The sequence below is a fragment of the Engraulis encrasicolus genome, chromosome 14 (genome assembly GCF_034702125.1).
Source record: "Engraulis encrasicolus isolate BLACKSEA-1 chromosome 14, IST_EnEncr_1.0, whole genome shotgun sequence".
NCBI lineage: Eukaryota > Metazoa > Chordata > Actinopteri > Clupeiformes > Engraulidae > Engraulis > Engraulis encrasicolus.
Window position 1 is genome coordinate 29,304,147 of NC_085870.1, and position 23,774 is coordinate 29,327,920.

At 44.0% G+C, this 23,774-nt stretch overlaps 1 protein-coding gene and 1 long non-coding RNA gene across 2 annotated transcripts in view; one reads left to right on the forward strand and one right to left on the reverse strand.

The window, feature by feature from the left end:
- The window catches only part of LOC134462371 (uncharacterized), a 61,277-nt gene extending 51,808 nt beyond the window's left edge, over positions 1-9,469 (forward strand). The window contains exon 3 of the long non-coding RNA XR_010037512.1: positions 9,380-9,469. This is a non-coding gene — a long non-coding RNA (uncharacterized LOC134462371). The remainder of the gene's footprint in view (positions 1-9,379) is intronic.
- cdk18 (cyclin dependent kinase 18) overlaps positions 1-13,044 on the reverse strand; it is a 58,082-nt gene extending 45,038 nt beyond the window's left edge. Inside the window, exon 1 of the mRNA XM_063215362.1 lies at positions 12,955-13,044. The gene's annotated coding sequence lies outside the window, so the exon portion shown is untranslated. The remainder of the gene's footprint in view (positions 1-12,954) is intronic.
- Positions 13,045-23,774: the final 10,730 nt, after the last annotated feature.

Consider the following 23,774-nt stretch of genomic DNA (forward strand, 5'->3'; position numbering starts at 1 on the left):
GTGCAGTTTACTTTAGGCTGCAAAGATGTCTGAGCATATCCAACTCTCTTCCTCCCTGTCTCTCCCTTTCCTTCTCTCTCTCTCCCTCTCTCTCTCTCCCTCTCTCTCTCTCTCTCTCTCTCTCTCTCTCTCTCTCTCTCTCTCTCTCTCTCTCTCTCTCTCTCTCTCTCTCTCTCTCTCTCTCTCTCTCTCTCTCTCTCTCTCTTCCTCTTCCTCTCCTTCTTCCATTTCCTCTCTGGCTACATGGCTTTTAGGGCCTGCTTTAAAACACTCTTGAGTGTTTGCACACCTCTCTGTGACAGGAAGAGTAGGCTCGGCCAACAGCACTTCATCAACACCCTCTATCTACTACTTTAAACCTGAAACTTAAACAACTGCACATGCTGGTGCAAGGTTAGTTCAATAGACACGGGGCAAGAACACTTCCATGCCTCCTGACTGTAGAAGTTTTCCCATGAAAAATGAAAGGCGTCTCCTGAAGATAAGTAAGATTAAACTATCAGTGCGGCGGCAAATTATCTTTATTTTCTTGGAGCCGCTGGTACATTCCAGCAAGTGTAATCCAAGCAAGTCCCTCTCCAGTCTTCAGCGAATGTTTTTTTTTTGTGAACAATCCATAAATGCCCATGAATGGGGATATCCAAGGGGGAAAAAAAAGATATGCGACGTGAAATCCTGTATCATTTCTCCCCATAAAGAAGAAAGCAGATTTGGGCTGATTTACGTCATGGGCTGTGGAGGCCATCCAGGTCACATTCCTTAAGAGGGATTGCTGGCCGAGTTCTGGTGGTGGAGGAGGAAGGAGTTGGAAATGCCAACACTTCATTCTTCCTCACTAACTATCAGAATGGGGAAGTCTGAGTCTATTGCTGAATCTCAAATGATGCACTTGTGCACTTCGGTGTCCATGTTTTAGTGCATATGGCGTATTAATTTAGGCACTAAAACAAGTGTCTAAGTGCACAAGCGCACCATCTGAGACACAACGTATGAGTTAGATCTAAATCCACTTGACATCACTGCAGATATTATACTGAGATGTAATATGGTAGGATGATGGCAACTGACCAGTCAACATAAAGAAACAGACACCTGAAATTTGTCATCATCTTGACTCAAACCCAACTTTTTGATTTTGTCAGTGTGTGTTAGGGCTGCACGATTATGGAAATGTGTGTTCAATGTTTGTTCTATTGGCTCATTGAGTGTGAATATGAATGATCTCTGTTTAACACTAATATGCAAACGTTAAGATTAATCTCTGAGGTAAACACTACTAACTTCTGTTTAATGTCACCACGGAGCTTTGTGACCCATTCATTAGCCCACCACTCCCTTGGGACTCGAAAAGAAGTCCAACACGGATTGGTCTGCATCATAAGTGCATACAGAATCTGATGTCAGAATTTGGTACATTACATACAGAAACACAAAGAGTGTTTTTGTGTGAATGTATCTATACATCTGAAAATGGAATTCATCTGCACAGAGGTTTGGGGCAATTCATTGTTTTTTTAGATATTGGGGGAAATGTGTCCTTCCCCTCCTCCCGCATATTGTATAATAAATAGTCTGGTGCCTAAAGCTGGCCGTAGATGATGTGGGATGGAAACATTTGTCACTTTAACATGTCTGGCTCAATGCTGTTTGTGCTCACAGCAAGGGAAATGGCTAGAAAATGTAATATTGTGAGTTTAACTAAAGGTCTAGGATTAACTAAAGGTCTAGGAAATACCACATTTTTATGTAATCTACGGTAAGCCACATGATTTATTACAAATGACATTCAACAAATACTGTTTATGAAACATGGATGTCCACACATGCATGATGTGTCGTGTAGAGAAGTGAAGGGTGTGTGTGTGTGTGTGTGTGTGTGTGTGTGTGTGTGTGTGTGTGTGTGTGTGTGTGTGTGTGTGTGTGTGTGTGTGTGTGTGTGTGTGTGTGTGTGTGTGTCTGTGTCTGTGTCTGTGTCTGTGTCTGTGTCTGTGTGTTTCAGCATACTGTATAAGTGTGGTCACACACCAAGAAGGAAACAAGGAAGTGAACATGACTGGGAAGCTGTGAATCATCCAGAAGGAGCATTGTGTAGTGTGTGTGTGTGGGTGGGTGTGCGTGTGTTTGTTTGTGTGTGTGCACGCGCATGCGTCCGTGTGTGCGTGCGTGTATGTGTATGTGTGTGTACGAATGTATGAATTTGTGTGTGTGTATGCGTTTGCATGTCTGTATGTGTTCATGAGTGTGTGTGCGTACGTGTGTGAATGGGCGAGAGTATTTGGGCCTGTGGTCATATTACTTTCCACCCCAGTGGCCCCCATACGAGATTGGAGTGCTCACTCAGGCGCAGAACACTCTGGTCACCACATGGCCCTGCTCTGCTCTGCTCTGCTCTAGTCTGCTCTTTTAATACTCAGCTCTCTCTGGCCCTCACTGAACAGCCATGAATGTAATAGAACAAAATGTGCACAGTGGTATGTACAGTATATTTTAAAAGGCTTTATGGAAATGGACTGTAAGACGTGCCGCTTAGAACCAACTTATAATAAGTAAAGCCAGCATGTTTTTTTTCAATAAATAGTAACTCTTCTCTCAATTTTTGAAGTGTTATGAAAAAAATGGAATGAAGCTAGTTAATGTTAACGTTGTTAAACCACCTAAGACATACTGTTGCCTCTAGCGACACTTTCTCAGTGTAGCAAAAGTATCAATAAATACATAAACTCCATCAACTCTATCATCTCATAAATTCCCATGACACATAAACAGCAAAAAAACATAGATCATAGACTCAACTGTTCAGTAAGGATAGCTACAAAAATGTTCTCCTGCCAGGAGGGAGCTGCAGGATCCCTCCCTACCTCCCCACCTGCTCAAAAACTCCTGAAGATATCTGCTTAACAAGAAGCTGTAAAAAGCCACCTCTCTGAGACAGAGAAAGTGTTTGAAGACTTGGCATGGGACTTTGGGTAGCTTACTGGAGGACTTGAATCTTCAGGCGGTGACAACAGTATGTGGTCTCACCCTCTTCAGTAAGCAGAGGTGGATCAAGGTATATACCGTATGTGTTGTGGGTACAGAAATTTAATGAAGGGGAGTTTGCCAAAAGGGAACCAGCCAGACCTCCTACCGAGACTGAGAAAACTGAAGTGCCTTCTCTGGAGCATCACAAACGCTTATCGCTGCGTTGTAATTGGCTCTGTGTGGTCACCTGACTGACAGTATGGCAGCTTCCATTCCCATGTCACTGTAACCATAACAACAAATTAAGCATAGAATAGCTAAAGAAAATAATTGTGTTTAATTGTGTTTAATTGTCCTTCTTGTCTGGAGAACAGAGACTATCGTAGCACAGGCAGCATAAGAGAAAATGAGCACTTGAGGCCAATATGTGGTAGCCTCTTAGTGCAGATGGGGTCGCCGGCGAGCCTATTCACTATTTGCTGAAAATACGCAACTACATCATAACAACATTGTTATGACATTACCGAGAGGCTTAAGTAACAGATTAAGACATAGCCATTACCATTTTGGTGACAGTAAGGTTATAACATAGGCTCTGCGCTAAGGGGTTAAGAAACCACTGCAAGAGTCTGAAGAACTGAAATAGGCCTACCACCTAAGTTTCAGGCTTAGCCTAACCACGGTGCATGGAATGTTCAGAAAGAGTTTCAAAAGTCCTCTAGAAGTGTGATGTATTTGCTACTGTGAAATAGGTTTTTTTCCGCCAGGGTACAATCTTGTGTCTAGAAGGCATGCAAAAGAGGGCACACAGAGAGCATGGTGTGCCCACAAAGCAGGTGTCCTTGTTCAACCCTCACTTGCTTTGTACCCGTTCTCAGAAACAACATGCATTATAAAATACAGGCAGTATGGTGATCACAGAGACTGCGAAATAATATCCCATCTTAAAATCATGCCCTTTGATGCGGCAGCCCTAACGTTTTCAGAATACTGTACATACATCCATAATGAGGAATAGAAAAAAAGCACAACTGGTCATTGTATTCCAGTTTTTATTTCAGAAGACACTCTTTGTATGGTTGTGTCATATACTGTAGTGGTAGTTCAGTTGAAATGAAAGAGGGAAAAGGTCAGAGCTGAAACATGAAATTACATTTCAGAGAGGTGATTTCAATCAAAGAGCACAAACCACTTCATGGCACCACACAGACTGTGATCATAAGCTATCAAAGTGAAATGCACAAAAGGTCTTTGGTGCAGATGTATTGGTGGGGAAACATGCAGGCCAATCATGGGGCTGACTCAGAGCCACTGCAGACATTTATGTATCAAGCAGAGGCGATCAGTAAAGAACTGATTCATAACCTGTTGCTGAGCTGTAAAGTCTGCTCGCCGAGGTTACATTTATGACGACATTGTTTGAGCTACATTAATGACAACACATTAGTCATGATATGTATATTTGTCTAGTCTCAGTGGGAGGGCTGTTTTTTTTTTCTTGTGTTGATAAAAGAATAGGGCAGACTGTGAAAGTTAGGACCCAGACACAGACATACGTCAACACACACACACACACACACACACACACACACACACACACACACACACACACACACACACACACACACACACACACACACACACACACACACACACACACACACACACACACACACACACACACACACACACACACACACACACACACAGCAAACCTCTGTAGGGAGCTGGTCACATGCCAGTGTTTGATTCCATGCATGCTTTGTTTTAGAAGCATGCACATTATACACACACCCTCTCTCTCTTACTGAGGTCACTGAGAATGACCTTGTTGTCTCAGGCTGAGTCCTGACCCTTGCTCATCCCCTTGGAGCCAGTCAGCAGTGACACACACACACATACACCATACCACACACAAATAGGCGTGCACGCACGGCCACAGCCCCACACACACACACACACACACACACACACACACACACACACACACACACACACACACACACACACACACACACACACACACACACACACACACACACACACACACACACACACACACAAACACACACACATTCTTTGGCCACAACAACAGCAGCAACAAAACCACGGCCAACAACAAGGACCTCTGTGTGGCCCGACAGTGCCATCACAACAGGGCCTGTGTTTCAAAACAAACCCTACTCCCGTACCCTGAGGTCACACATTGCAGACTCGCCACTGTCCGTCTGTCTGCTCTCGTGTTTTTACTCCTATCCTCCAGCAACACACTCCCGTTTGGTTTCTAGGCATCGTAAGACATTGAGACAGTTTATATGGCCGCAATAATGAGGTTATTGGAATAAACAGGTTATTGAAGTAAACGGTTTATTGCTGTTTATTGCGATTGCCTGTGTTCCTTTAAAGTGTGTGACACGAAGCTAGAATTTAAGGCTTGTGATTGGCTACTTATCCTTCTAGAATGTCAATAACCTGATAATAACCCGATTATGCTGGATACATGTCTTCAGAAATCAGTTTATTAGTCAAAAACCTACCTGTGCAAATCAGATTTCTCAAAAACCGATAACGGCAATAAACCGATTATGAAAACTGTTTATTCAGTTTACATGAGCGCTCGAATAAACCGGTAACTCCAAAAACCTGATCATAAACGGTTTATTGATGCGCATGTAAACGGGCTCAATGTGTCTAGCCTGCATAAGTTTTTCCTTTGTTAAGCGGTGTTGAACCTGCCAGCTCTCTGCCCTGCCGTGGCCAACCGGTAGGGCACTCGCCTGTCCTTTGCTGACCCCTCCCTTTTTTTTTTTAAAGAACCTGCCAGCTCTCTTGCTCTCCACCAGTTTCTCTCAGGAGGTGCCAGAAAGTTCTGCCTCAGTGGAAAGTGGTTGTCAAGCTGAGGTGATGAAACCTGTGGCTGAGACCTGCTGCCGTGTTTGCTATAAACAGAGGTGCTCTCTGACCATGACAAACACAGGAAGCCTGTGTGAGTGAGCCCATGCCGTGGCCTAGATATATCATGAGAAGGCAGAGATGAGACATCCTGTAGCTAGCTCACCGAGTATTACCTGAGGAAGTGGCTTTGGGTTTGTGAGCTCCATAGTTGCTTAGCAGAATACCAACTGTAGAAATTCTTTATTGTAACTAACTAACTATACAGGTAAGGTGTCATTTGCAAACAGTCCACAGATGCAAAGAAGCAGCTTAAAAGTAAAAAGTGAGTTAAGTTCTAATGCAACATTATAGGCAACATTACAGCAATATTTCAAATATATGAAATCCATAAAAATCCATAATAGATACAATCAGGTTGTACTTGTAAAGGTTGTACTTTACAATGGGCTATGACAGGTGATAATAGTGATTAAGATTGGTAATAAGCAGCTGTAGTATAACTGTTATTGGTCAAAGTAGTTATTATCTTGTTGTGTTTGTTCTATGCTGTTGGCTGTATGTCAGGACTAAGGAGTTATGATTACCCCACTGTATTCGGTTGACTTTGCTTTTGACTTTGTGCAGGTGTTCTAAATCATTCCTAGTTATAATGGCACATTCCAGACCCAACCTAAACTAGTAGGAGATCACACTTATCCAACCTCTTACTACGAAAAATGCTCTGGAACACCAGTCGAAGTGGAAGCTCCAACTAAGTGGGGCAAACTCACACTACGTATACCCACATAAACAAATTGAAGTCGGATGATAATTCTTTCTCCTTTATTTTACTAGGGTAAAAACACATTGAGGCAGTTGCCTCTTTTTCAAGTGGGCCCTAGCCAAAAGAGCAGCAAAAACGCAAAACGCACTCCATAGGACTCAGTACAGACAGAAACAAACAATTCACAAAGACAACATAGACAGCAAAGCATAATGGCGACGCCCATGGATCTGTTATTTAAAATGCCAACAAATAAGTGAAACTTAATTTCCCTTGTGTGCAGCTGTTCCAAACACAGTCATTTTTACTCAACATGTTCTTCATGTTATAACATGTTTTTTTTGTCAACATAAATGTAACATATGACAAAATAATTGCCTTTATACCTCTTTTTTGTATTCTATCAATACACCTCGCTAAAGTCAGCTAAACTGCTGCGGAAGTGCTATCTCCTACTAGTTTGGATTGGGTCTGGAATGCGGCATAACACAACTCGAACAGACCTCCCTGAAGGAGTTGCAGATTCAAAGGACACATAGAGTATTTTCATAATGTTTCTATAGCAGGGGTTCCCAAACTTCTCCATGACACGGCCCCCTATACAGTATACCACTAGTTTCCTGCCAAACTGCCGTGGCCCCCCTGGAACACCCTCATGGCCCACCAGGGGTCCCCAGCCCCCACTTTGAAAACCGCTGCTCTATAGTGACTGTTGCAGCTCTTTGCCAAATGGATTTCAAGTGTCTGGTGGCAAATGGAATATGCTATTGAACGCATGATACTGCAGATGGGGGCATTTTTTTGGTAATAGCCTTGGTGACCCTCATCAAATTTAATCGCACAATTGCGAGGGGTAATGACAACACGACCGAAAAGCAGAGAGCTCGGGTGTCGGGTGAGTCATTGTGCTTTCGAAACATCTTCTTCATCATCCTTATGCAATAAACACTCAAGGAGCTCAATGACAGCTCACAAATGAATAGAGGTGAGGTAGAGGCTGAGATCCATTTAGGGCAATACAGCAGCCCACACAGCCCTTTATATCAAAATACAAAAGGGAGGGAAGGGAATGGGAGGGGGCATGATTCGTGTTCCTGCAATTTTGCTCCCAAACCATCTTGGTCGACGCACTAGAAGCCTGTGCACTCTGCTACTGTTTTGCAGTAATTGTCATGGAGTAGGAGAGCAATCTTGAAGAGCTGTTATACCACAAACATACCAGTGCTGGATGATCTCATTGTGATCACAATAAGAGTTAAATCATTTATGACTAAAAAAACAATGCAGTCGTATCATGAGTCTCATGAAATTTACAGGACATCTGTGTTCTATTAATTGATTAGTTTGACAAAAAACAATGTCGTTCTGTATTGAGGTTGTTGTAGTTAACCATTAGTTACGGTAACCAGTAGCCCCATAATGTGCGTCGTACCATCTGAGACACGCTGTAATAGTCATTGAAAGATTCATTTCCATAGTACTACTCTGCTATGACATAACACATGGCCTTTAGTAATGCACTACGAGTCTGTCATTGCCATTCTGGTAACAACAAATTTAAAACACAGTGTTTTAACGGGTTTAAGCTCTTGGTGTGAATAGGCCTTTATAACCAAATGCATTACGAAAACTGTTACATATGTACTATAACTGTGGACGTCATCACAACATCTGACAGGCTATGTTCAAACAGAAAGACTCTTGGGGTGGATGGGCTGGACGAGTACTATTACCGTTATTGAGAGGCTAAGGTGTCACAATAATGTCTTTCTGTTGTTATCCATGTCTCCACCATGAGCACACAAACAAAGTCACACGGCGGGAGGGAGTGAGGTCATGCTGTGGCCTATTTGGCCACCAGCTTCCGCTTCTCCAGGTTGACATAAGATGGTGTTTGTGTCATCAAAAAGTGATATTTGATATCCAGGTGTTAGGGTCATGAGCATGTGAAGTCATTCACGAGTCAATGCAGAGGCTCTTTTTCTTCTCAAGGTTGTGTCGCCCAGACGAGACATTGTGCTAAGAGACTGTACGTGTGTGCACGTGTGTGTGTGTGTGTGCGTGTGCGTGTGCATGTGCGTGTGCGTGTGCGTGCGCGTGTGGCAATATGTGCACAGTCATTAGTGTTAATTACAGTCTGATTGTGTTACAGTACTATTGACTGAGGCATTTGCCCTTACTGGCAGAAGGCAGGGCCGTGGCTAATGTGACTGGTCATGGTTTTCCTTTGGTCCCTCAGGAAATGTCTCCGTAACTGAACACAAAGACGGGCTTAAAGAAATACATTCTTGCAAGTCCGAGAAATGTTGCTAGCGTATTGATATTACGCCATGAGCCCTGAGCCCTGAATTAGTGGGAAGACCAACTATGTGGACGGTAAGTCAGTAAGCAAATAATAGAAAAATACAGGGAAAAGTACAGGAAGAATTAATACAAGTAAATGAGTGAATTGGCTGACAGATGACCAGTACTTACTGGGGCTGAAACACGCAGACAGCACTGAAGCGAGACTATGTGTCGGACAGCTGGAGTGCTGAGCATGAAAGTATGGCCACTCTGTTGTCCCCAGACCACCTATACAATACCAGTCTCATTCAGACACCTCCCACCCACACAAGACAACTATTGTAGGGGCCTACCGCCTCCGGCCAGTACCATTCATTTTCAGTTCTATTAAAGTTATATTTTTTACAGTTCATTATATCACAATTTTATACTTAAAAATCTCTCTCTCTCTCTCTCTCTCTCTCTCGCATGCAGGCTGATGCAGTCTGTGCCCGCCACCGGCAAGCTGATGCTGCAGTGCTGAGAATCCAAAGGGGATCTAACGACCTCAAGAGGTGATGATGTGAGGCTTCATATCTCTCTCCCTCCCCCTCTCTCTCTCTTTCTGTCTCTGTCTCACACACACTCTCTCTCTCTCTCTCTCTCTCTCTCTCTCTCTCTCTCTCTCTCTCTCTGTCTCACACACACTCTCTCTCTCTCTCTCTCTCTCTCTCTCTCTCTCTCTCTCTCTCTCTCTCTCTCTCTCTGGCCGCTATAGCCAGGGTCAGTACCTGTCCTCTCTGGCCATTACCCCTGGTTGTGGGGCTCCATTTCAGTCAAGGGACCCTGGTGGTGTCATTAGGCCCAAACAGCTCTCACCCTAATGGGCAGACTATTAGCTGGGCTGCTGTGGTGCGGTATATGCTTTCCCTCCAAGAGCTGCCGCGCTATTCGACATGAGCAACTGGTCTCCAAGCTCCTAATTTCCCTGGCGAGGAGGAATTATCCATAATGAACTCTCTAAAACAAGCTATTATTGCCGTGGCAACCTATTAGCGGCACTTCATAGCCAGTAGATATGTAAACATATCTGGGGTAATAAGATGAGGACTGTCCCGTTTGAGTGGTAATGGCTCTTCTGGGGAAAGTGATCTTTGGATGTATTCAGTAACTGTTGTGTCTGGGGCCTGCTGTCTAGGGAGTGGAGACAGCACCCAAGTCAAACTCGAACACACACACACACACACACACACACACACACACACACACACACACACACACACACACACACACACACACACACACACACACACACACACACACACACACCAACAGTAACTCGGGCCATTCGTGAAGCCTTACGAGAAAAACAGAAAAAATCAACTTTAAGCCTCGTGGTGCCTTTACGAATAGCCTCGTTTCTCGTGGTTGGGCGATGAAAGGGGGAACTGAAAATTGGGGTTGTTTGGTTCGGGGGGGAAGGACGTCAACAATCAAGCGCGACTGAAGGCTAACTGGAAACGACGGTAATCAAGCATTTCAAACAAGTGATTTACGGTTATGGTAAGGCTAGGCTAGGTTTAGGGTAAGGGTTAGGTTTAGGGTTAAGGTTAGGGATAATGTTGGAGGAAGGGAGACATGGCATGAAGCTGACACAACGACAGCGCTCCCCTCCCGGAATGCACGCACGCTGCTCGGGTGGTCTCTCTCCCTCACTCGCTCTCTCTCACCCTCTCTCTCACCCACTCTCGACGGCAGCCGCGTTGCCCAACTACGAAAAATGAGGCTATATCGTAGCGGCACCACGAAGCATGTAGTTGATTTTCCCCGAGAATGGGCTCCACACACACACACACACACACACACACACACACACACACACACACACACACACACACACACACACACACACACACACACACACACACACACACACACCCACACACAGAGAAGGAAGGAAAACAGGATCAAAGAAAAGAGTGTGATGATAAATGACAGCATAAAACAAGAGAACAATATTGATATAGAGATAGTGGCATTTTCCACTCATCCAAACGTCTGTTTGAAGCACAAAAGTACAGAATACACTAAATTAATGATCAACCCCCTCTCCGTATGCCAAAATAGCTATGCTTTTTATAACATACAGTAGCTATGCTTTTCCAGGCGACACATCTTGTGGTGGGAGAAGTGAGAAGTTTGGCTCAGGAACATCTCACTTCCTCACACACACACACACACACACACACACACACACACACACACACACACACACACACACACACACACACACACACACACACACACACACACACTCCTCTCCCATTGGGGAGCAGTTGTGAACTCACACAGGCGACAGCAGATAATTTTGTAATAATGTTTTTAGCTAAGACGCCAGTTTCAAGCAAGACTTGGCACAAGGGTAAGTGAGCGTGCGTGCATTTATATCCCTCTCACAATGCCTTTGTTTCTTCACAAACAAACGTGTCGGTGTAACTCTGGGCTCTGGCTGGTACTGCGCAAGAATAATGTGATTATATCGAGGCAGCTACAATGAACCTTCTCGGCTTGCAAGTTATGTAAGTGCATGTGAGAGTCCAGGTGCTGCACTTGAGGCTAAACCCAAAACATGAGCGGCAGTAGCCTATTACAGCGTGCATGGCCCTAACTGCCATTGAGGACACAGAGGTCATGTCCTCAGTATTTTTTTCAGTAATTAAAAATGTATCTATGATCAAAATCGATATTTGATCAACAATGGTACCGTAATTTCAGTCTGTATACGCCACCCCCATTTATTGTCAAGGCAGTGATTCAATTAATGAAACAAACTTAAGAGTTTGACTGAAGTGTTTGAAGCATTCTAAATGTACAGTATGTACAGCACAGTACAGCAGGCAGTATTTGGAAATGTCTGGTTACGGCCCTAGCAACATGTGTATGACAGAGAGAGAGATCACACAACCGGCTAGCTGCATATGCTAAGCGTCACCTCCCATCTCATCACATACAGTTACGTGACCCCAGCCATTTAAAACCTCGACCACGAACGATGCTAGAAAACACAAGCTCAGCTATACAGCGATGTCAAGATGAAAGGCCTAGTTAGCTAGAAAAGAAGACGAAGGGAGGGAGAAAGAAAGGATGAAAGAAAGAAAGAAAGAAAGAAAGAAAGAAAGAAAGAAAGAAAGAAAGAAAGAAACAGAAAGAAAGAAAGGTGCCGCAAGAAAAAAGAAAAGAAAAACAGAAATGACCTGAAAAAAAAGAAAATAAATCCAGAAAAGAACAGAGAGAAAAGGAAAGACAGTTAGAGAAAACTAGTGTTCACGACGGGGGGAGGGTGACAAATTAATCCATGAAAGCATAACAGTGCAGCAGTGTGCACACACAAACAATCCCCCATGTTTACTTCACGTGAACTTTGCAATGGCGGACTGCACTGCTCAACCGTAACTTTCAAACAAAAAAGTTGGTGCCGGAGAAGCGAGGCCTTGCAAGTTGAACTGAATTCTGTGCTGCCAAAATGCACCGAGCTTGTTGTGGTTTTTCGTCTTGTGCTGCTAAATGCTCGTCACTGCACTCCAGCAGATGCAAACAGCAGACAGACACCACATGACCCACCACACTCTAACCATGATGGCCCTGAGAAGCAGCGCAAGCGAGGGCCAGAGAGAGAGAGAGAGAGAGAGAGAGTGAGAGTAGTGATAGTCTAAATAAGCAAACACAAAACCTCACCCACAGAAAGTGGCACCGGGGAAATATACAGAGGTGACAAAAATTACAAAAATAATCATGTGTAAATGTGCGTGCAAGAGAAAAAGGGTGAGTGAGGTACAGTGTTTATGTACTTGTTTATGTACTGTACATATGGGAGGATAAGTGTGTGTGTGTGTGTGTGTGTGTGTGTGTGTGTGTGTGTGTGTGTGTGTGTGTGTGTGTGTGTGTGTGTGTGTGTGTGTGTGTGCGCTTGTGTGTGATAGGCAGTGATAATGATGTCGTTGATGTGTGCGTGTTTGAGAGAGAGAAAGACAAAGATAAAGCCAAGTTCTAAAAAAAAAACTTTTACTCACAATGCCAGATGGTGAGGTGCCCAGTGATGTGGCTAGTGCCAGTGCCGTGCCAGTGGTCCCCTGGTGTGTCCACTGGAAGGCTTGCACAGGAAGGAGGGTTTGTGGGGTGAGGGTGACAGGGGGAGGAGGAGGAGGGAGCGGAGTAGGGGAAGGGGAGGGGGGGCACTCCGTCTCTCTGTTGACACCCTCACGGACTTGTAATCCACTCCTGGGGGTTTCTGCCCGCTGTGTGCACCACCGGCGTAGGGGAGCCTTTTAGTATAGGTGTCCTCTGTTGACAGCAGTCTGCCTGCCTAGCTGGCTGCCTCTGCACAGCTCCCCTCCACCACAAACCGGTTAGATATGACGTTTGAGAGAGGCACGGAGAGATAAACAGAGAGATATGGGGAGACAGGGAAGAGAGACGGAAAGAAAAAAAGGAACAACTCAAAACAAACAGGGAGAGAGAGCCAAAAAAAAAAATCCATACGGGAGGCAAGCATGTCTGAAGGCTTTTATACCGGGAGAGACTGTCTCCACCCCCAGCCTCCGGTGGTCCCGCCTCTATTGTTATAGCAACGGCCAATCAGGCAGCAACTTCAAACAAGCACTTCTCCCTCTCTGGAAATGCCGTGCCGACTGGACCTTTGCTTAGTAGTTAATGCAACATCCTAGTGTGTTTGTGTGTTTGTGTGTGTGTGTGTGTGAGAGGGAGAGAGAGAGAGAGAGAGAGAGGGATAGAGAGAGATAGAGAGAGATAAAGAGAGAGAGTGTGTATGTAATCTCCATTGTGAGTATTGCGAATGTGTCTGATTAGCAGACAGGCATGAGCAGTTTCAGCATCCAAGCACAGTGTTGCCAGATTGGGTGGTTTCCTGCCCAGTTGGGCTGTCTAGGATGATGATCTGCAGGTAACGTATTGGGTGAGGATGTCTGTAAATGTTTGACCACTCAAAACAATGCAATTTATTTCTAACTGGGCATAATTTAGTGGCTTTTGCCATCTTTTGAACATCTATCACACTGGAAACATCTGGTTACATCTGGCAACCCTGCCCAAGCGTGCTTCTGAGGGGGGGTTGGTACAGAGTCTGTTTGGGTACAAAAGCCTAGGGAGAAGAAATATAGCACATGCAGTGAGTCACTATATTCACATCCTTAGACCAAATGCATAGTGACAACCCACAAACACTCTGATTCATTTACATCCCTTTTACACCGTGGCGGCTACATATAACATAAACATGGACATTAATGTAGAAAGAGTGAGTCAGACACACAGGGAGACGGCGATGGTTTCAGACTAGGTGCTTTTGATATACTGTTTGAGATCATAGGCACACAAATTATCCCACACTGAATTGGCTATTAAACCCAATATATGACACTGCTTATGAACCATCTCTCTCCCTTTCGAAATCCCACTCCCCCACCCCCACGCTATTTTTTTCTATTTACTCTCACTGTTTTTTTTATCGCATCCATCATGCCGCCCGCGTGGATTATGTAACCCACAGCCAGGCACGGCCACCCAGACCATGAAAAGTGCAAATATTTGTATCTAAACAGCTTGAAAGCCCTGGCTAATCAAACAAAAGGAGTTGCATAACACTGATTCATAAAATTAAAATTGCAGAGTGTAATTGGCCAATGGCGCGGTAGACCGTATCCATGTGCTGCTCATTTGAGCCTTTTTAACGGATCCCCATACGCTGCATTACAAGGACTCTAGTTAGGATTCTACAATGATGTGTTGATGTTGATCTGATTACATGCGACAAATAAGTTCATGGAGCTATATTTGATGAGATGGACTTTTAATAAAATCTCTGCACATAGTAGGCCTACCCACTTTTTACAGAGCAAAAGCGAGCAGAGAAGGACTGGATTTTTGGGGAAAATGTTGGTTTCATGGAACTGGAAGCAAAAACGTAATTGTCAATTGTCATAAAAAAAGTGTTTATCTAAATACTGTAAGAGCAGTGGGGCACATTGGATATCTAGTGTACTGTAAGAGCACAGGGATAAATTGGATATTTAGTGTTTGATATGTGCTAATCTCAGTTTACTCTGCCAATGACCCAGCAGCAGTCTAGTAGGATCCTGTGGCTCACCATGGGACAACCAGAAGGAAAAACTACAGTTCCTCCTGCACAATTACCTCCTATCAGGGTTCCCTGCCAGACCTCATCTGGCCAATTGTCTGCTTACACTGCGAAGAGCATAAATCACAAGGCACTACTGTAACTTACACACACACACACACACACACGTACACAAACGCACAGGCATGCGCACACGCACACGCACACGTACACGCACAAGCACACGCACACGCACACGAACACGCACATGCACACGCACACACACACGCACACGAACATACTGTACATGCAAAGACACACACCATACAAAGACACACACACATGCACATGTACACAAATTGTAACCATGCCTTAACACATAACTTTGTATCTATGGGCCCATGTGGATACACTAAAGCTCTGTACTGCACTGTATTCCAGTATGCAGTAACAAGTGCAAAAACACAGGCATCTTTATCACACAGTGTCTGTCCTTTCCTTTATTAAACATACATAAATATTAGGTTATCATTAAACAAACTCAGGAAATTCAAGGGTTACACAGAAATGGGCTCTATATATTTAAGATAATCATACTTCAGCATGTCAAATGAGTTGTATTTTGTTAGAAACTTTCCCTACTCAAAACATTTCTTTCCCTACTTCCCCAAGACTAAATGTGTATTACTCATCAGTTACCGGTATCACGCTACACACCTACTTTTACCGTAAGCTATGTGCCCACTGGAACTTCTCCAAAACGGGGCGTGGTGTAGTGAAGTGGTGAGGTGGTGGCAGCCTGGCCAAGGTAGTGCAGGCACACAGCAGGTGCAGGCACCAGGAATTTTGTAATGGGGAGGGCCTAGGAAAAAAAACATTGTGTATCAGTTGATCCTAATATGGGTCAACTTCAGTGAAACTGATACAGCCTTCGGACTAGATGGGCCAGTTTTGAAAGTTAATTTTGTCCACCTCACCTGTGGCTACAGTATGTCCATCGTTTTTTAAAGTATCTTTGGGGGCTTTTCAAGCCTTTATTGGTGTTTATCAGACAGGACAGTGAGCGAGTTGGGAGAGAGAGACGGCAAAGGACCCTGGCTGGGAATCGAACCTGTGTTGAACGCGTAGTAGGAGTGTCCTACCGTTAGCATCACGGTAGGTCCCAGTATGTCCATAGATTAGTGGTGATGATCCACTGGATAGACCATGAGTCCTTGCCATAGACATATTTTTTATGCCTAAGAATTATTTATCCCCTACAGCATGACTGATGTGGGTGATGGCAAACGTTTTTCAGCTTTTCTGAGTTGACTCCATTGCCTTCCTCTTTTTACTTTGAACACGGTTTCATTCCAGACAGAATGGGATCCACTTTCCCTGTCCCCAGCTTCCCTTACTGCTGAGATGTGTTCATTCATTTCTTTATCCATTCATTCATACAGCCAGGAGAGTTGAAGTGGATATGATTTTGACGGTTCTGGCTGAAATGCCGGATGAAAGTATGAAGTAGGACTCCCTCTCCCTGGTAGTCACTTTAGGGTGTGGAGTAGCCCTGAAGCACTGCTCGAGGGCAGCTCTGGGGCAGCCACACTTTCTTGTTCTTCCAGATTAGGAACCTGACTTTGCTGTTATGTGTGCTTCCCTCTAGCAAACACAAACCTGGTCCAGTGTTCATCCTCTGCCGCTTCGTCTGAATTATATAACTCTGTAACCGTCCCATCCATCTTCATTTTAGGGCTGTGCCTTAGGGCTGGGGAGAAGTCAGGGACGATCACTGGTTTGTGTGGAAGTGTTGACTTTTTCAGTTCTTCAAAAGCATCGTTTAACCCAGTCATTCTCAACCTTTTTTGGACAAATGCCCCCTTGGCCTCATCATAACCCTCCCAATGCCCCCTTGACCTCTAGGTCTGACAACGTCCCCTTTGTATTAAAAAGAAAAAAAAAGGATTAATGCTCCCCAATGGCAACTAAGCACCGCCCCTTTCAGCTGTATTCTTCTCAACGCCCCCCTAGAGCTCCCCAACGCCCCCTGGGGGGCTGTACTGCTCCCGTTGAGAAACACTAGTTTAACCCATTGATGCCTAAAGCACCTGCAAAAAGGCTGATAAATGCCTAAGGCATTTTTAAAGAAAAGTTGCCCTCAGCCAATAAAAAACCTAAATATCTCAGCCTCTGAAGCACATAAAACATGCAATAAGCTGCATTTTAACGCTAAGACCCTCATCTTGCTTTAGAATGTGTTCATTCATCTCTAACATACCAAGATTTTTAATCAAATCGTCTCAAATCTCATGAGCCTGAATGTTGCGTCATGCTGCTCCAGGCGCCAGGGCCAAGGTTGCGCAACGCAACATCCAGCATCAATGGGTTAATGGACATTACTTCTCGCTAATTACTCCCTCTATGGTGGATATGCTTTTGCTGGCATTAACACATTTTGAACTGATTGCACAAATTCTTGAGAATGAGCTAAGAAGAAATCATTTAATTTTGGTTCAGATAAATGGTAATAATCTGTGAACATTTTTCTTTGCTTATGTTTTGGAAATAAGTTTTGGTTTGCCAGTGGTGAGTGCTCTCTGCAAGTTTTGAAGTACCCTGCAATCTATCGGTATACCCTTTTCACCTGCCGCACCCTTAAAATTAAAATCTATGATACGTGCATGATAACATCAATTTATGATAAAGTTCCCTGGAAGATACGCTTATTTGTAATGGAACACCACTGCATGTCCTCTTTGCTATACTGCCCTACAAAGGCAAAGTAACTACATATTTTGTTAAAATTGAGTTTGGACTGAATATGGCCCTCTATGACCTACTTTATCTTGTGACCAAACCCTATGGACCAAATGTCCTGTTTTAGAGATATTGCAATGTCAAATTTGCAGTAACTACAATATCCAACCTAATATCCCCAAATGATTTTAGCATTGCCTTGAGATCATTAGATATTATTGTAGATTGTTAAATGTATGCTTGATGAAGTTACAATTGCTCCAGCAGGACTCTGGATCTCCTGCAGTATGGCGATGGAGTGAAAACTTAACATTTATGTATATATGGCATGTGCTGCCACAGACAGGCAGAGATGTTTGCTAGTTTGTGTGTTCAAAGACTTGCCTGGTAGCCAGAAGCCGTTTGCTCCTAAGGGGTCTTACACACCAGGGCGGTAAAGCGTCGCGGAACGGCCGCGTTTTTTACCGGCGTTGGTGAAAATACATTGAAACCTATCTGTCCTTACACACCAACCGGCGGTAGTCGGGCGTCAGTGGCGCGGGAGCCGGCTCCGCGCTGCATTTGGAAAATAGAACTCCAGCGTAGTTTTCAAGCCGGCAACCGGCGGTGTCTAATTCAAATTAGCACGCTAGCTTTAGCTGTGGGGTTTTTTTTAACAGGACTGGCCGCGCACGCCGACGCTGTCAGTGTGAAAGGCAGAGAAAAACACGCCGGCCGAAACTAAGCAGAAAGACCGCGTTCGTCCCGCGACCGTTCCGTTCCGCCTTGGTATGTTTTGGCCCTGACAGCGTCGGCGTGCGCGGCCAGTCCTATTCAAAACCCTCCCCACAGCCAAAGCTAGCATGCTACTTTGCCATTCATTTGAATGAGACACCGCCGGTCGCCGGCGTGAAAAATACGCTCGAGTTCTATTTTCCAAATGCAGCGCGGCGCGGAGCCGGCTCCCGCGCCGCTGACACCCGACTACCGCCGGTTGGTGTGTAAGGACAGATAGGTTTCAATGTATTTTCACCGACGCCGGTAAAAAACGCGGCCGTTCCGCGCCGCTTTACCGCCCTGGTGTGTAAGACCCCTAACAGGGCTAAAATGAAACCCCTGCTGGAACAGCGATCAAAACGGAGCAGAGCAGAGCAGTGTACTGAGAAAACTGTTTTTTTTTGTGTGGCCCAAAGCAGGTGGGTGATTGTCCACTGTAACGAAACCAACCTTGTTTGGTAAGGGTTTGGCAACATAAAGGACACCGATGAACAGTGCATCTGAACCAAGAGTGTTTATTAACAAATCGTGAGGTTTTGGGGTAGAAAGCAGGCGAACACTAATAAGAGCCCTAAGCCTGAAGATCCTAACCCAAACGGTCAGATCTAGACCTAACTCCCGAGGTTAAATCAAAGACAAACAGCACACCCTGTGACTCTTCCAGGTCCTCTTACTATGCCCTGCTCTACCTTACCTACACTACGTGAGAAATAAACACCACCACCAACTACAGGAGGAAGGCAACACAGCTCCACGTAACATCCACACAGGGGCATATACCAAATTCTGGCAACTATACACCCCTCTCCCAGTGAAGCCCCTCACCCTCCCATTTATGCCATATTAATATGTAAAAAAGAATCAGATTCCTTGTAGGCCAGGGGTGGGCAATTATTTCGGCCCAAGGGCCGCATTGGGTTTAGAAAGTTGACCAAAGGGCCAGATGTCGTAGGCAACTTGCCCGTGCCAATAATAAGAAATGGTGTACGCCAACATAATTACACCATTGTCAGGTATGCCCTTCCTGCTAATTGTATCTAGTTGTAGACTTTAGTAATCTAATCTTCGGTTTCCAAGACCCTTGTTTTAGGTAGCCAATTTAAGAATGAGTGACCATATGAATCTGCATTTTTTTCTCGGAAAGGCTCTGAGGGCCGCATGAAATGGCTGAGCGGGCCGCATGTGGCCCCCGGGCCTGAGTTTGCCCACGTCTGTTGTAGGCCCTCAAGATACATGGGCCCCTGGTGGCTAAGTCTCATTTTGTCTTTCCACAGTTTTTCTAAACTCATAGATTCCGAGGCAGGGGGCCACATGGCCAGAAGAGCCAGTCATTGGAGATCCATTTAGTTTTGTAGGGTAGGGTTGTCAATAAAGAGTAGAGTAGACATTATGCAATGACATCATTGAAGCTTAGGTCAGATCACAGAATCAGACAGTGACCCACAAAGTCACATGAGTGCTTACCCTAAGTGAACACTACATTTCACTGGACCATGGGAGATGCTGCCCGACAGTGAGTCTAAGAGAGAGTCTAAATCTATCAGTCTCTCTCTCTCTCTCTCTCTCTCTCTCTCTCTCTCTCTCTCTCTCTCTCTCTCTCTCTCTCTCTCTCTCTCTCTCTCTCTCTCTCCTCTCTCACACACACACACACACACACACACACACACACACACACACACACACACACACACACACACACACACACACACACACACACACACACACACACACACACACACACACACACACACACAATATTAAAGTAGCAATAATGTGTCTTCTACATAAATGCAAAAGTCATACTGGCCTGAAGCCTATTCAGGGATACAAGTGGCATCTCCTCCTCCAAATATGCAGACTGCCTATAACTGCAGATATTGAACAATACTTGGCTATCTGTTTTGCTTTCTTCTTATTTAGTCCAGCTATTTGCAAACCTCTGACACACAATTTATGAACATGTCCAAGGCTACCATAGATAAGTACCACCATGGATGTTTTGTAGCCACTTACTGTCAATGCATGAATTACTGGTTGATACTTAACACATTTTTCAGCAAAGCACAGGTCCATATATGCATCAAAGCAGCATCCTATTTCCACAACTGTGATGGTTTTTAGAGTCTCGTCCACAAGAACAATGTCAGGGGTGTTAGGGCAGTCTTTAAGAACATTGTCCAGAACATCATTGGTGGTCAAATGGGAAAACCAGTTTGGGTTGACACACACACACACACACACACACACACACACACATTTGGCGTGCCAAATGCAGTTATCTTTGTCATAGCACCATGAATACCACATCTTTTAATGAGAAGAACAATTCATTTGAACAAACATCTCTCTCCAGATTGTGTTATTACTATATTAAGAATAGCTACTTCAAGTGCTGAACTAATGGCCAAATTAGCTTGGCCATATTGGATATCATCGTTTGCTCATGCTGAGTATCTCTGGTTGATCAGTGCATCAGACAGTGGAGCTCAGTGTGTGCTCTAAAATTGGTATGTTTGCAGTAATTGCTGATACACCAGCACTACTGCCACCATCTATTTTGGCTCCATAAAACTGTTAATGATCGTAGGAAAATGGGGGTTAGATTTGTTTTATGATGTTGTTAATAATAGTAATATGTTTTATGATATGCTATGCACAGGCCTAACACTGTTTCATGTGATAGAATCCTGTGCATTTGTCAGTCTATACAGAGGAATAGCCTACATGTTTTGTACACTGGCTCTGCATAGACAATTCACTGTAATAAGGCTTGTAGAACTGAAGCTTAGGCCTGTCTTTAATTTTCCCTGAAGACTATCAGTAAAGTGATTAAAGGCAGATCGATGTGTGCTCCAACAGTAGCCTAAACAAAGACGAATCGTTTGTTTAATTGGAGTGAGAGGTTCACATTTCTCACTCTGCTTTCTTGTCAACTTGACATGTTTCCTCTGGGCTTCTAAAACCTATATTTAGAAAATTATTTTCGCACAGTCTTAGGTTAAAAAAATATGGATTGGAGATTAGTTTGTTGCCAATAAATGTGAGGTATTACACATTGGCACAGAAAGTGTGAAGGGGAATTTATTTTACTCTCAGAAAATATAAAAATTCTTCTCTTGCTCAGACATGGAAAAAACCAGGAACTGATTCCCCAGAGAGGTCTTGGTTTACAGTTAGTGCAAACTTTCAATATCCACAGAAGTGAACTAATGTTACACTGTTGAAAACATCCCCTGAACAAAAAACAACAGTTACAGCCCTGTGACAAATGCAGGCTAATAAGGTCTTCAGGCAGACTCGAAAGAAAAATTGCATCTCCTGTTGTGGCAGAGAAAGTCATAGCAGCCAACAGCTTAAAACTCAACACTTTGGTGAGGTCTATGAAGTATACTGCTTCCTAAAATAAAAACATCTTGCGAATGTGATCCCTATATTATTTTTACTATCGTTTACCCATCAGCAGGTTTAGTTTATCAATGTTCTTTAGTATAGTAGTACTTACACACATAAATACTTGTTCACATGAACAGCATTCAGAGGTAGGCTATAATCTATGTCTATGTCTGGCATGTGATGTGACTAACAAGACACAGTTTAGCAGAAAAAACACTTCCCTATCTTGGCTTTACTATCACTTACAGTAAATACAAGTCACACTTAAAACTACCTCCGGGAAGTATTGAAGTCCTCTGTGAAACAATATCATTAGCCTACCTTCTAAAAATAACAATTCTAATCTAGATTAGCTTCCAGTCTAAACAAGTATGCTAGCATGTCTGCACAAAATAGTATTGAAATATCAATAAAATAAAGTAATAATAAAACAATTATTTTCTTCCTACTTGAAATGGAAATAACAAGAACTGTATGGAGTACATTGATCAAAAAAAAATCCTAAAACAGTGTGTTTTACATATTAAATGGAAATGGAAACCCTTCTTTTTTAAACTTTGGGGGGGGGGGTGCATTATAGCTTACTAAAGTATAAAGATGGTATGCTTCATTTTCTCAATGAAAACTATTTAGATATTGCTTCAGGACAAAAGTTCAAGTTCCACGTCTCGACATGGAAAGTTTATAGGCTACATTACATATCATCACCATTATAGTTTTAACTGTTTTGCTGGACACTGAATGGTCGCAGTATATTGTTGCAAGTAAGTTGCATTATTTCAGACTCCCTTGCATTCCCCTGACCTTGGCCATGGCTGAGAGGGAGTTTTCTGCGATTTTATTTTATTTAATTTTTTTCACTATCTGATTTTCTCGGAGGTGCCCTTCAGTGATGTAGTGAGGTTTGCAAAGCCACGTGTGAGGGTGAGGGTGAGTGAGAGTGAGCGAGGGGGTGAGTGAATGTTCCACAAAATTAAAATCTATTTCAGGCTTGCCGGCACCAACCGTCAGGTTAATGTTTAATGAACAAACAAGAGTAAGAAAACATATACCTAGTGGTGTGCGTGTGCGTGTGCGTGTGCGCGTGCGTGTGTGTGTGTTAGTGTGTGTGTGTGTGTGTGTGTGTGTGTGTGTGTGTGTGTGTTTGTGTTTGCACAAGGGCTATCTGAAATCTTTCAATAGCCTGCCGTGATTCGTGGAAACGCAACCAGTAGGGACACCCAAACCAAAGGGCATCCCTGTTTAAACTCCTCCTCCTTCTCAACCTCTCCCTCATATTCCCCCTCCTCCCCTCCTCTTTCCCTTCGTCCTCTATCTCCTCCTCCTCCTCCTCCTCCTCCTCCTCCTCCTCCTCCTCTTCCTGCCCCCCTACCGGGAAACCTATAGGCCTCAGCACATTTGCCACGTTAGCCACTCCATCAGCGTGCCCTCTACTAGAGCAGAGGTGCCCAAACTTGGGGTCGGGACCCCTAGTGGAGTCACGGAGGTGCTGCAGATGGGTCGCATATAATGCCGCAAAAACATGATAACGCCGCAAAAACAATATTAATCGGTTAATAAGTACATTCATACCTTTCATGTAGTGAGGAAAATGTAGCAATATATGTTTATGTGTATTTATGAGAAAAGATATGTTTGGTATTTGGAATATGATTATGGGTCTTCTGAAAAATTTCAAAAAGGGGTCCCAGCAGAAAAGGTTTGGGAATCACTTCACTAGGGGTTGGGACATTTTTGGGACACTGCCAAACGGATTGCACGGAAGAAGGGTACACATTGCACTGCCCCTGTGATGAATGTCCATCTAAATTGGATTAAGAAAGCTAATTCTGACATTTAAAGGGATGGGGAGTAGACTATGCATTTAGA